Below are 13,478 nucleotides of genomic sequence, written 5' to 3' on the forward strand. Positions count from 1 at the left end.
TGCGAAATATGTCAGAAGACCAGCCCGCACATCCCAGTACCTGCCCCTCTGAATCCGCTGTCGATCAAATTAGTCTCCTTTTCTCTAATTGGTATGGACATAATAGGACCTCTAGAAACATCTAAGCAAAATAATACCACTCAGCCGATCGTAAAACATCTTCTACCGTATTTCTCTAGGTTCGGATTTTCCCAATGAACTACTAACAGATCAAGGTTTGAATTTTAGGAGTAAGCTTATGGTCAAAGAGCTACTCCACATTACCAGCTTGCAAACTTCAGTGTACCATCCTAAAACTGATGGTTTAGTAGAAAGATTCAATAAGACCCTGAAACGAATCCTACGGAAATTGGTAGACAAGGACGGGAAAGACTGGGATTGAATGATGCCATGGGCACTGTTTGCCATGAGGAAAATCCCCCCAAGTTTCCACAGGTTGCTCTCCCTTTGAGCTACTCTATAGAGGAGAACCGAGAGATGTCCTGGACATGCTCCGGGAAACCTGGGAAGAACGAGAGGAGGCTCCCATTCCAATATCACAAACCGCCACTAGAATGTGAGAACACATGACGTTGGTTCAGTACTTAGTTTGTACTTGTATGGGAAAGGCCCAAAGCCAACAGAAAGCCAATTATGATAAAAAATTTAAATTTAAGATCTTTTTCTGTTGGACAGAAATTACTAGTCCTCTTACCAACCTCAGAGAACAAACTTGTTTCGAAGTGGAACATACCTTATGAGGTAATAGAACAAACAGGAATGTGCATGTATAAAATAGGCCAACCAGACCGAAAACAGAAAGTCCACTTATATCACATCAACCTCCTAAAAGAGTGGAAGGAGAACCCGTCAGCCACCCATGCCAAAGTACTAGCCTGCCAGGTTCCGGAAGATATAGATAACTTCAACTTAATTCCGTCTGAGATATCTATCCAACAACGAGAAGATCTAAAAGATGTAGCCTCATTCCCTGATGTAGTCTCAGAAAAACCAGGAAGAGTAAAAGGTACATACCATTATATTCGAACCCCTAAAGGCAAAATGGTTAATCTAAAACCTTATTGTCTACCAGAGGCATGTAAACAGATAGTGATCTAGGAAGTCAACAAAATGTTGAAGGCCAATATCATTGAGCCCTCCTCAAGTCCATGGTCCTCTCGTGTTGGTCACTAAACCTGACCGTTCCTGGAGATTCTGCATAGACTTCTGTCAAGTGAATGCCATCAGACTTCCGTGCCTATCCCATGACCTAATTGATAAACTCTGAACAGCCACCTGTCTATCCAGCCTAGATTTTACCAAGCGGTACAGGCATGTCCCTGTATATGGGCCAGAAAAGGAAAAAAAACTGCATTTTCAACGCTTTTAGGATTATTCCAGTTTAAAGTCCTCCCTTTCGGCCTACACAGTGCACCAGCTACATTCCAACGCCTCATGGATAACATCCTGCAGCCCTATTCTGATTTCTGTGGAGCTTACATTGACAATATCATAATTTATAGTAAAACCTGGAAGGACCATCTGTTCCATCTTCATACCATCATGAAAGTCCTCAGGAATGCTGGCCTAACTGCTACTCCATCTGAATGCAGATTACCCCAATCAACTGTGAAATACCTTGGTTTTTTCGTAGGGGATGGGAATGTGCAACCCCAACACGAAAAGGTAAAAGCCGTCTTGGATACTCCAACTCCCAAGGACAAAAGAGATCTTAGGGCTTTACTTGATCTAATAGGATATTACCGTAGGTTTATCCTTAACGTTTCAGACAAAAATGGCCCGGCTGACAAGTAAACTTAAAAATGCTGAATCCCAGAAACTTCAGTGGAACGATGATGACGAGATATGCTATAAAATCTTAAAGCAGCCATTTTGCCAACACCCAATCCTAAAGGTAGTCAACTTCTCAAGAGTTTGTCTTACAGACACATCTCTTGCAGGGTTAGGAGCCGTTCTGTTCCAAATTTGCGACAAACTAGAACACCCTATGCTATACACCAGCTGCAAGTTGTTCACATGTGAAAGAAATTACTCTGTGGTAGAACTAGAAGCCCTAGTCATCAAATGGGCCATTATCCATCTTAAGTACTACTTATTGGGACGAAAGTTCACACCGGTTACTGACCACTCACCCTTAGTTTGGATTAGCCAATGCAAAGAGTCCAACCCTCGGGTCATGCAATTGTTTCTAGACCTACAACCCTATTGTTTCACAGTGGAACACCGAAAGGGAAAAGACCAGGGAAACATGGATTTTCTTTCCCGGTACCCCTGTGATGCTAATATTGCTATATCGCATGGAGGAAGGACAAGTGAGAAACCTGAAAGTGTCTCCCTAGCTAGTCCCAGGGGATCTGTCATCCAGGTGGCTAGGACACGGCCATTGCTATTGGATCCAGCTCCTGCGGTGGACCAGTGAGGGAGGATCACCTGGAGGGGCGTCCTCGGGGAGTGGAAGTGGGACACTGACTGGTAAGATGCGGTATTCCCCTTCTTTCAACACATTTCCCCCATCCTACCATGTAGGACATTCAAAACCACTGCCCCCCCTTTTCTGACACAAACACTTTCACACGACACACCAGAGAACTAACGCCAGAGCCGTTTACCTGACATGTTCCAACCAAAGGGTCAGGCAAAGTCGGGCAATTTATCAGAATCGCACACAGCCTTTCCCCTTTCCCACAGGGATAAAAGATGGAGCAAGAGAGCACAGTACAAGCAAGGCAGACAGCACAACGGGACAGCTATCCAGACCCGGCAGTTCAAGAGGAGGAGAAAGGTGGCAAACATAGAGAGGCTGACGAGGAGAGACACAAGCTTGCCCTTTTTGACAAAACCTTGCAGAAGGAATCATAAGACCGAGGACAATAGCCCAAGTGTGTTGCCGCAGATGTCAGCGGTACGCGAAGCGTATCAACGCTGATAAACCGGAGCGAGGGAGACTCCTACTACCATATTGCTGGCCTTGAAACCAGCTACAAGGAAAGCCAGGTGGTTCATCACAACCAGTGAATCGAAGGGAGAACCTATAAGAACCGGGCTGTGGTGAATGAAAGTCACAAAGTGGCAAAGAGAGAACACTGTGAGAAAGCAAGGGCAGTGAATCCTGCAAACTTTGAAAAAAATGTAAATGTGAAGTTGGCAAAAGTGAGACCGGAAGAGCGATGCTGACAAAGAGGGGGCAAAGTCTAAAGTCTCAAGAAACAGTGTGTTGACAAGACTGAACCCGGCCGAGGGATGTCCACTGGAACTGTTTAAAAAGACATTTAGATTTGTGACTGAAGGAAAAGCCATAGTGAACCTGATGGAGGGAGACTAAAAGTAAAGAGGGGTCAGCGCCCGGAAGCGGGGGACCCAGGGGTGAAAAATCCTCACCCTAAGTGAAACTAGGAAACAAAGTTTCATATTGTTGAAGGAACTTTTGTTTTTGTTGTTTGAATACGTCAGGCCTTGAAGGAAAGAGACTTTCAAGAGAAACAAGAATTTGCCATTGAGGCTCCTGATAAACTGGAATAGAACTGTCGACTTGTGCTGGGGAAACTCGAGTGTGCTGTGCTCCAAGATCCCACCTTACTCCGTGCTCAAAATGTTGGCAAGGGAGACCCAAGCTACCGCATCCTGACATATTTGTGAGTTCTTTTTTTTCTTGAGAACTATCCCACACCCCTATGTGTATTAGTTGTAAGGTTTGGCGATCATTTTCTTAGTCTAGGACATTTTTATTTGTCACAACACAACTAGGACTGCCTTATTTTCATTTGCTGGTCGACGTTTGCTCCCCTCTTAAATTTAGGTTTAGATTAGGCGCTTTTTCCAACCTGCATACAGTTTAATAAACACCCTTGAACTGTGATCACTTGTGTCTGTCTTTACTGTTGCCACAATGAGTTCCTTACAGTAGTAATTATCAATTGCCTGAATCTGCCTGACCCTTGTGTTGGGACATGTCAGGTAAATGGCTCTGGTGTTAGTCTGTTGTCTTTCACATTGTAAGAAATTGCACATGTCGGAAAGTGGGGGAAGGGGGGCGGGGGGGGGGGGGGGGGAGTTCCTAAATATCATACAGGGTAGGATGGGGAAAATGTGTTATAAGAAAGGGGGTACTGCATCTCGCCTGTCAGTGTTCCACTTCCACTCCACGAAGAAACCAATACAGGTTATCCTCACCTACTGATCCACCCCCAGGAACTGGATCCAGTAGCGATGGCCGTGTCCTGGCCACCTGGATGACAGATCTCCGGAGACTAGCGGGTGAGACACTTTCAGGTTTCTCAAACTAGGGATACAAAGGGAGGCCTACCATCTAACTCCTTTTAATTGTCCCACTAATAGTCAGGCAAAGGCAGTCACATTTCCCCAATTGGTGAGTTTCATGGGCCAGAATAAAACTCGATAGCGTGGGGGTGGCAGGAGTGGGAGCAGGCCCATTGAGAAATCGAACAGCCCGGTGAGTGAAAACGGGTTGAGAAAAGTTGAACAGGCCATAAGTGAAAGAGGGAGAAGGCAAAGAGAAGTAAGTGAAAGCAAAGCGAAGCAAGTGAAATCTGAAAAAGCAGAAAGAAAGCAAAGCAGAGTAACAGAAACAGGCGTTGGAGGCGCATAAATACAAAGGGACAGAACATGTGCGCTGGTGGCACGGAAAAAGCCAAGAGTGGGTACGAATGAGCCGAAGGTAAGGAAAAGAGGTACAAGTAACCTGAAACCAAGAAGAGACAAAGAGAAGGAAACCGGACAACAAAAAGAGGGTGCAAGCAACGAGAAATAAATGCACAGAGTGCAAGAGGCATTTAAATGAGAGAATGAAGGTGCAACAGAGCATGATGAGAAAATGAAAGGTGCAAGGGAGCACAACGAAAAGCAAAGAGAAGCGTGCAAGAGGAACAGGAAAGTGAAAAGTAAGAAGAAGTGTGCAAGAGGCACAGAAAGGTGCAAGTGTTCATAAAAGAAAAGAAGGTATGCAGGAAGCACAGTAAAGAGGAAAAGGACAAGCGTGCAAGAGGCGCAGAAGAGGAAGCGGTGCCAGAGAATAAGGAGAGGTGTTGGAGGTCAGAGTGTTTGTGTCTGGAAGGAGCAAAGAACCCAGCATTCTCGAAAGTCTCTGATACTACCCCATGAAAGAACTGTACAGTGAAAGGTACATCCTGATAAGAGGAGGTTTTTGTTTGTTGAACTACGTAAAGAGGGGCCTAGACTTGGGGAAGGGAACCCTAAAAGGCCCACTAGAGACATTTTTGAACTTTGTGAAAAGAGGCCTATTCTTGGGGAAGCGAACCCTGAGATTCCTAACAGGAACTGTTTTTTGTGTTTGGTACTGGATGGATCAAAGCTTGGGGAAGGGAACCCTACAGAGACCCAGAGACATTGTGAACGCTATTGACTTGTTATAAGAGCCCTACATGGAAGTTTCCAAAGGCAACACTTTTGAATTGAAACTGCTCTTCTGAACACCCGTGAAGACCTGCTCTCAAATCTTGACAATAACACTCCCTCTGTCCTCATTCTCCTTGACCTCTCCTCTGCCTTTGACACGGTTAACCACAACATCCTGATTGCACATCTCCGTGACACCCTGGGAATCACAGGTCAGGCTCTGGCATAATCTCCTTTCTCTCCGATCGCCCATCCCTGGTGGAACTCGGAGCCTTTATCGACTTTTGATCTCTCAACCTGTGGCGTTCCCCAGGGATCTAATCTCTGCTCCAGGTTCTTCAACGTCTACATGGCTGCCTTGGCTGCCTTGGCGTGTGTGATTGCCACTTTCACCTCTAATTTGCACTGTTACGCGGATGACACCGAACTAAGAGAGACCTTACTACTCTCGGTCGCCTCTTCCTAGTCCTAGTACTTGTTGGAAATGGGGAGGGGGAGATGGAATGGGATTGGAAATATCCCATAAAAGGTGAGGGAGAGGGTTTTGATATATAATGGGAAAAGGGGGAATACCATGTCTCATCTTTAGGCATTCTCCTCCCAATCCCCTCTGACCCTTGTGAGAAACCTGAAGGTGTCTCACCTGCCAGTCCCCGGGGATCTGTCATCCAGGTGGCCCGGACACTGCCATTTCTTTTGGATCCAGTTCCTGGGGATGGACCAGTGCGGGAGGATCACCTGGATGAGGGGTTATCGGGGAGTGGAAGTGAAACACCAGAGGGTGAGACATGGTATACCCTTCCTTATAACACCTTTTCGCTGTCCAGTCATTTGGTCGACAGACAAATGGTCGACGCAATTTGGTCGAAAGACAAATGGTCGAATTTTTATTTATTTATATATATATTTTTCAGGTTTTCGTTTAGGAAAAAAAGGGGTTTTTTTAGCAAAAAAAGGAGGTTGTGGGGGGACCCCCCCCAAAAAAACAAAAGTGAAAATACAAAAAAAAAAATTTTGACCATTTGTCTTTCAACCAAATTGCGTCGACCATTTGTCCTGTCGACCGTTTATTTTCGACCAAATGACCTGTAACCCACCTTTTCCCCGTCCTACTAGGTAGGATACCTAGGAACTCAAACCAACACCCCCTTTCCCGACTTGAAAACCTTCTCACAGACAGCTCACTGTGAAAGAAAACAGACTAACACCCAAGCTGTATACCTGATATGTCCCAACACAAGGGTCAGACAGAGTCAGGCACTCCATGATAATTACACACACCTGACTTCCATCGAACTTCCCCATACGGATAAAAGGCGGAGCACGAAAGCACACCCTGAGCAAAGCAAAACACATGAGGAAGCAGCAGTTCCGAGATGGCAGTTTAATACGAGGAGAAAGACGACAAGACCAGAAAGAATTCCAATGAGGAAATTGCCATTGGCCTTTTCAGAGGAAAACTGCTACTTTCATGCACCCTCGAAAATAAGAAACATGACCGGGAATTAAAACTGAAGAAAGGTGCATTGTGTGTCGAAGGTACCCGCATCGATAGCCGAGGCCAGGAGTAATGATTGCTGCTGTGGTACTGTCCTTAGCTCCCACAACAAAGCAGCGCCAGTAAAGTCAGCACAGCCGGTAAGTCGGAGAGACTGATAGTAGACCGGTCTGTGTTAGGACCAAGGTTGCAAGCGGCAACTTTGTATGAAGAGGACCGTGTGTGTGGTGTTGGCGATGAGCGATGCAAGTATAATTGGAACCAAAGAAGTAATTGAACTTTGAACTTTGTGATTGAACTTTGAGAGGCAACCCAAGATACCATATACAGAGTGGTCCGGCACCACATGGGTGCTCATTCGGAAAGGTCTCTGTTACGTAGCCAACTGAGGGTGTAAAATTGTGAACTGTGAATTCAAAGTGGTCCTGCAACGGGTCAAGCCAAACCCAGTGCACATTTGAAAGTCTTCGATAGCTAATATGAACTGTAATTGGTCCAAGCCTGGCTGAGGGAGACTAATTGTGTAACAGGGATCGGAGCCCGACTGAGGGGGGTCCTGGGTGAACCGTGAATCACTGAGAAAAGATTACGGTATAAAAGGGATCTGAGCCTGGCTGAGGGGGATCCAGGGCTAAGAGTGAATAGCCCTACTTGAATACTTGGAAAGGAACTTTTTGTTTGTTTGATACATCAGGCCCTCGAGACGTTTGATAATTTAAGAGACTTGGGCATAGAAGGCTCTGATGCTTGTAATGGAACTGTGTCCTTGTGCCGAAGAAGCCCAAGAGTGTGCTATGCTCAAGTGAACTGCCTTGTCCCGTGCTAAAAACATGGGAAAGGCAGGCCAACAGCCTGAACATCCTGACTTATCATTTTTGGGAACACGTCTTTCTTTTTCATTAACATTATCCCATACTATTTGTAACTTAGTGGTAAGGATTGGCAATGGGTTTTTTAGTATAGGCCCTTTTATTTTGGCGAGACTCCACTAGGACTGCATTATTGTTATTTGATGGTCATCGATGCTCCCATCTTAGATTTAGGTTTAGATAGGCATTTATCACACCCTTGATAAAGTTCAATAAACACCCTTGAACTATGGTCACTTGTGTCTGTCTTACTTTGATACCATCACCATCCACTCAGGTGATCCTCCCTCATTTGTCCACTCCCAGAGTTGGGATCCAAAAGCGATGGCCCTTCCTTGGCCACCTGAATGAAGGATCCCGGGGCAGTAGGTGGAAGAATACCATCACGTTTCTCACACTTTTTAAAATGTTTGTTACATGTTTTTCACGCATGTTTCCATTTAATTCATGGGTTTCTCAAAGCTTTCCTTCCATTCGGTATTCAATACTATTTGTACAGTGCTTCTTGACTTTGCTATTCAATAATTAATGCTTCCTTTTTATGCTCCTTCACTTTAAAGTTCAGCATTTTGGTTCGTAGTATTCAAGACTCCCTTACATCAGGTTCATAGTCACTTGCGCATACATTTCCTTTCAACCATCACCATATGCCTTGCAGTCGTCCAAGGAGCGTCCTCGTATGAGGGATCCCTCCATTTCACTCACCGGTCCTCAGGGCGGTGTCTTGCTCTCTCGTCTCTGCTCTGTGCAGACTTTCCTGTGGCTCAACACGCAGTCCACACCTGCTACGAATCCCGCTGTGGGTTGCCGGCAGCTCTGCCTCTCTCACACAGATGCCGTCGGTGGCCCGCAGCACCTGTGAGTCTTCAGTGCCGTACAGCTCTGGCAGCCTTGAACCTTGCATGGCCCACTCGGGCATTGCTGTCACAACTTCCTGACAGCACACGCCAGCGTCCTGGCCTCCTGTCAGGACCCTCCTCGGCAGCCTTCATTGCAGGACTACAACCCTCTCAGGCTTCTTTCTCCCTCCCAGTGTCTTTCCCTGCAGTCGGCTCCACCTTTTATGCACCTGTAGCCCATACACCGGTTGCATGAGCAAGCCCTTGTGTGCAATTGCCTGACTACAATTACTGGTGTTCTCTGGGCATGCCTGGCGCTCACAATAGTGTCCGGGCCTCTTCCTCGTCTCAGTACCAGAGTGGTGTAACTGCATGCTAGTGTGTACACCTCCTAATCTCCTCTTCCCGGTCCCAGTACTAGAGTGGTGTGACTGAGGGGAAATAAAAGGAAGTGATTGCCAATAACCTATAAAGATGGGGGAGGGTAAGGTTTGCTCTCACAAGGGAAAGGGGTATAACATATCTCACCTGCATATACCTTCTTATTCAACCTTTTCCTATTGTTGCAACCTTGATGGCATTACCCAGCATCATCCTGGAATGAAGAAAAGGAAAAAGGATGGCAATATCTCATAAAGACTGCTGGGACGGAAGGTTCATCATGGAGTGGAAATGGGGGATACTGCCTCTCACCTAAGGACATACCCTCTCCATTTCCCAAGTTCCCTCTCCTCAGGTGATACTCCTTTGCATATCCACCCCCAGGATCCAGATCCAAAAGCGATGGCCCTTCCCTGGCCACCTGAGTAGTAGACAGTGGGGAAAAGGAAGTGAGGACTGTTAAGATGGATTTCTGAACTAAGACCTGGTGGGCAGAGGTTCAGGAGGCCAGCCTAGTTTCTTGGAACAGGGTAACCTTCTGGACCAGTCAGACCAATCAAGGTAGCTTGGCAGCGGTCAATACTATTTCTCAGTAGGGGTGAGGGTGACTGAAAGACCTCATTGAGCACACAGCGTAAAGGACACTTACAAATCACTCCCAGTCAGGTGTAGATATATTAAAAATACATATACATGTATTTCAAGGCCTTTGAGTTTCAACACACAAATCAAATCACAGTAATACTATTAAGCCAACACAATCCTATCTAAATACATATATACAAGACCATTGGGGTCTAAAGGGGTAATGCACTAAATGGGTCCACAACCTCAAAGGGGAAGGAAACGGGCAATACAAATAGTCTTTAGTCCCTTGTGCATACAACACACTCCTAACTAAGAGGTAGTCCAATCCCTAAGAAGAGTGGAGCCTAATGCTGAAATGTACATACAATGCCAGCGCACATGGTCTTTCAAATGGGCAAAAAGGGGTCTCTTCAAGGGTCTGTGGCAACTCAGGAAGTTGGGTGAGGTGATGAATAATAGGTTCCCACTATTCAACGAGGGTCTCCACTTGAGGGCAGCGTCGATTCCAAGAGTTGGGAATAGTTCGCTAGTTTGCACTAGCAGTGGGAAGGAGAGGGGCCCCAGGGGCCACTCATGCGTAAAAATGAATGGCGGCGCTAGGGGCCACCGGTTAGGGTTGCGATTGCTCACTGACCCCCGGCGCACTCCGGACCAAAACTTCAGCAGTCGAGTCCACTTCGGTTGCAGGTTCAAGTGCAGCAATTTGGCGGCTATGCGGCTTTCAGCGACGAAGATACAACGATGATTCCCAATTGGGATAGTGGAGGTTTCTCCGCTCCTGGTAGATGGATCAGGCCAGTTTCACTGCAGCAGGCTTCAGGGGTGAGAGGGGCATAAATGCAGTGCACCTGCAAAGGTAGTCACCACGGCTGGGCGACACGGTAACCGAGTATACTCTGGTTCGGGCACACTCACCTTTCTCCAGACCTGGGAATGCCAGGTGTACGAAATTCGGTGTGAGAGTGCCATGAACACAGAGCTAGCGATGTACCAAGTTTCGAGGGCCTCCTCGAAACGGCGGCGGTATCAGGGCAAAGAGTCTGCGTAAGCTGGTCAGCCCACTGGTTGGCCCAGGGACACTTCCGAGAAGGCTTACTTGCAGGGTTTGTTGAAGGTGCAGAGAATAGTTGGTCCCATTATTCCAATGGGAAGAAGCATCTTCGCAGACATTCTAGGATGACGAGCTGCAGAGGGGGTCCCATGGGACGACAGCGGGCTCAAGGTGCCAAACCTTCCAGCGGGTCACCAGCGGTTCCTCGACTCGGCTTCTTAGTTTCAGGATACTTGGATCCTATCCTTCGTTCAGTGAGAACTCCAGAGATCAACATGGTATGGGTGTTTGGGGCCTTCTCTTATCCAGAATCTCCTTCGCGCCAAAACAAAGAGGACCCAATGGGTGATCGGCTCACATACAGGCAATACCATATGTGGACCAATCACGGACCACAGAGGTCCCAGACAATCACAGCACTCCAGTCTCTCTGGCACCCAGGATGTGTATTGGAACTAGAAGTTCCAGCCCACATCCTGGAGGCACACACAAGGCATGCAGAAGCCGGCGAAAGCTTGGCGTTTCGGGGGAGAATGCATGCCCAAATAAGGACTGACCCAGATCAGCTCGACCTGGGGAAGGTGAAGGGGTAAGATGGCCAAAGGACAGGACAAAGAACCTTGTGACATGGCCATTTTGGAGCCAGGCCACCTATTTGTGCCAAACGCGGTAATCACGGTTTACCTGGCAGAAAAGGGTTAAAAATATACGAAATGATAAGCTGCCGCTAGGCCTGTCCAAGGCACATCTGCACCTCTCCTAAAAAATCCTTCGAGAGTATCTAGGGGCTTTGGAAATGACGAATAGACCCAAGTGTACTGTACTGGAAGGTACATTGTACACTTGTTGCATGTTGCAGAAAAGTTGCATCATTAGAAAGGACTAAGGGAAACAAAGTCTCCCAGTACTGACTGACTAAAGGGAATGTCAGTTTCCCCATAAGAAGTGAGCGAAAAGCCCAGAGGAGTGCAACAGAAGGCTGGGCGCCTCTGGTAAAGTTAGACTATGGTGTTAAACATCAGCAAAAAGTTGGGGGGTTCACAACTGGAGGGAAAATTACACATAAATGGGAATCGTTCCTAACATGGACGTCCTCGGGTTCCTCACACCATCTAACTAATGGACTTCAAGCATTGAATGCTGGTATGTGTGATTTGTAACACAAGTTATGTCAGCAATGATTCACTACATTAGTGTGTGGTTCAGGATTTGATCATTTCGTTTTATACTCTTTATTTAGTGATGCTTTATGCACAATATGACACTGGTACATGTTTTTATTACAGGAGTAGTGTGAGGAGCCAGGAATGAGACACCGACACAGCGGAGACATGTTTGTGGCTACAGATGTTTATTAAAACAAATGGGGTTTGGGAAATGCCTCACTATCCCTATTCTAGGAGGAATGTCCCTAACTCAACCCAAAACTAATGGGTCTGTCAGTGTCAATATGTCCAAACAAAGGAGTCAGTCCTTTGTCTGTAATTCTACTCTGGCCATCACACTCGAAAGTAACTACAAGGTGAAAAGGGTACTGTCTCTTGTGTGTTCAAATAACCAAAGTTAAACATAACAGTTCAAATCCAACAAAGGTTTTTGCAAGGACAGAATATTCCCTTCCTTCGGGAAATCTCTCCCTTCCCCAAGCGTTCTCTTCACCTCCAATACTTAAGGTATACTTCTTCTTAAGGACTTTTGCTTTCCTTCATGGACACATTAATCTGTTTACTTTCCTGGGCTTATCTGTTGCCTTTGGCGTTGCTTCGTCTCCATCTACTTCACTGATTTGGGTCGGTGTGCACCTCGTTAAGCACAGTTCTGCGTCCGTGACTCCTTCAGTGCACGGTTCGCTGTTTTTTCTCCTTTCTCGAGGTGAACCGCCAGCACCCGGCATCGGGTTCATCTCCCCGCCGCCTGCCGCAGCGTACTGCTGTGAATCAACAATGATTCCCCCAGAAAACCCGGCCTGGGACTCTTCTCAAGTGGCCAGGGAAAGGCAGAAGCTTTCTGATCCCCACGCTGGAGGTGGTGTTCTGAAGAGAATCATGTGAGGGGGGAAGCAGGTTAGGAGGAAAGGGAAACCCCCTTTTTCAACTTTTCCCAAAACCCCAATCTTCTGATCGCTTATTTCAAAACAGGGGGTGTGAGAAAAACAAATGAAGTCATTAGGGACTTCAAGTCCCATAATTCCCTAAGTACTGGGACAAAGAAGATGGCTAACACTGCAGGAGTGGTCAGATTGTTAATGGAAATGACCCACACCTGAAGGAGACTGTGAGGCTTAGAATTGCACCTCAGGTTCAGGCCAAGAAGAGAGCAGTTCAAGCAGTTCAAGCCGAATGAGCAGGCAGAGCAGTGCAGCAGCCAGCGCAGAAGCAGGAGGAGGGAGATGACAATGGGGCCACTGTTTAGGAGAAGACAGTAGCAGGTCCTGAGAAGGTCTGTGCCTCCAGGTGTCCAGAGTGCAGAGGCTGCACAGCAGGAAGCAAAAGCGAGGGAAGATTTCCTTCCCCAGAGGCTGTCTCTGGTGGCTGGTGAGCACCAGGAAGCCTCAGGAGCGAAGGAAGCCCTGTTTGAGTGGCGTGGGCGGACCAGAAGTAGCTGTTTGCCGGGTCGATCCGAGCCACAGAAGCCGAACACCTGCAAGCAGTGAGGGGATCGGACGCGCCCGCCTTAGCCAGTCAGTTCAACAGTTTACAGTGACCGTGGAGCGCTCAGTCCGCTCGCGTGTTCAAGGCAGGCGTTTCACTACTAAGAAACACTTGCACATGAGTGAAAGTGATATTCGAAATACTTTTGAATCTCAAACTATCAAAAAGCAGTCAAAGTCGCATTTGTTAAAGCCAACTGACTGTAATTTTAAGCTTGTGAGTTTATGA

General features: G+C 46.9%; 1 protein-coding gene across 3 annotated transcripts in view; it reads left to right on the forward strand.

Annotated features, from left to right (window-relative positions):
* TBC1D15 (TBC1 domain family member 15) overlaps window positions 1-13,478 on the forward strand; it is a 1,818,951-nt gene that overhangs the window by 819,373 nt on the left and 986,100 nt on the right. The window lies entirely within an intron of this gene.

The sequence above is a fragment of the Ambystoma mexicanum genome, chromosome 12 (genome assembly GCF_040938575.1).
Source record: "Ambystoma mexicanum isolate Mex_15411 chromosome 12, UKY_AmexF1_1, whole genome shotgun sequence".
NCBI classification, from domain to species: Eukaryota; Metazoa; Chordata; class Amphibia; order Caudata; family Ambystomatidae; genus Ambystoma; species Ambystoma mexicanum.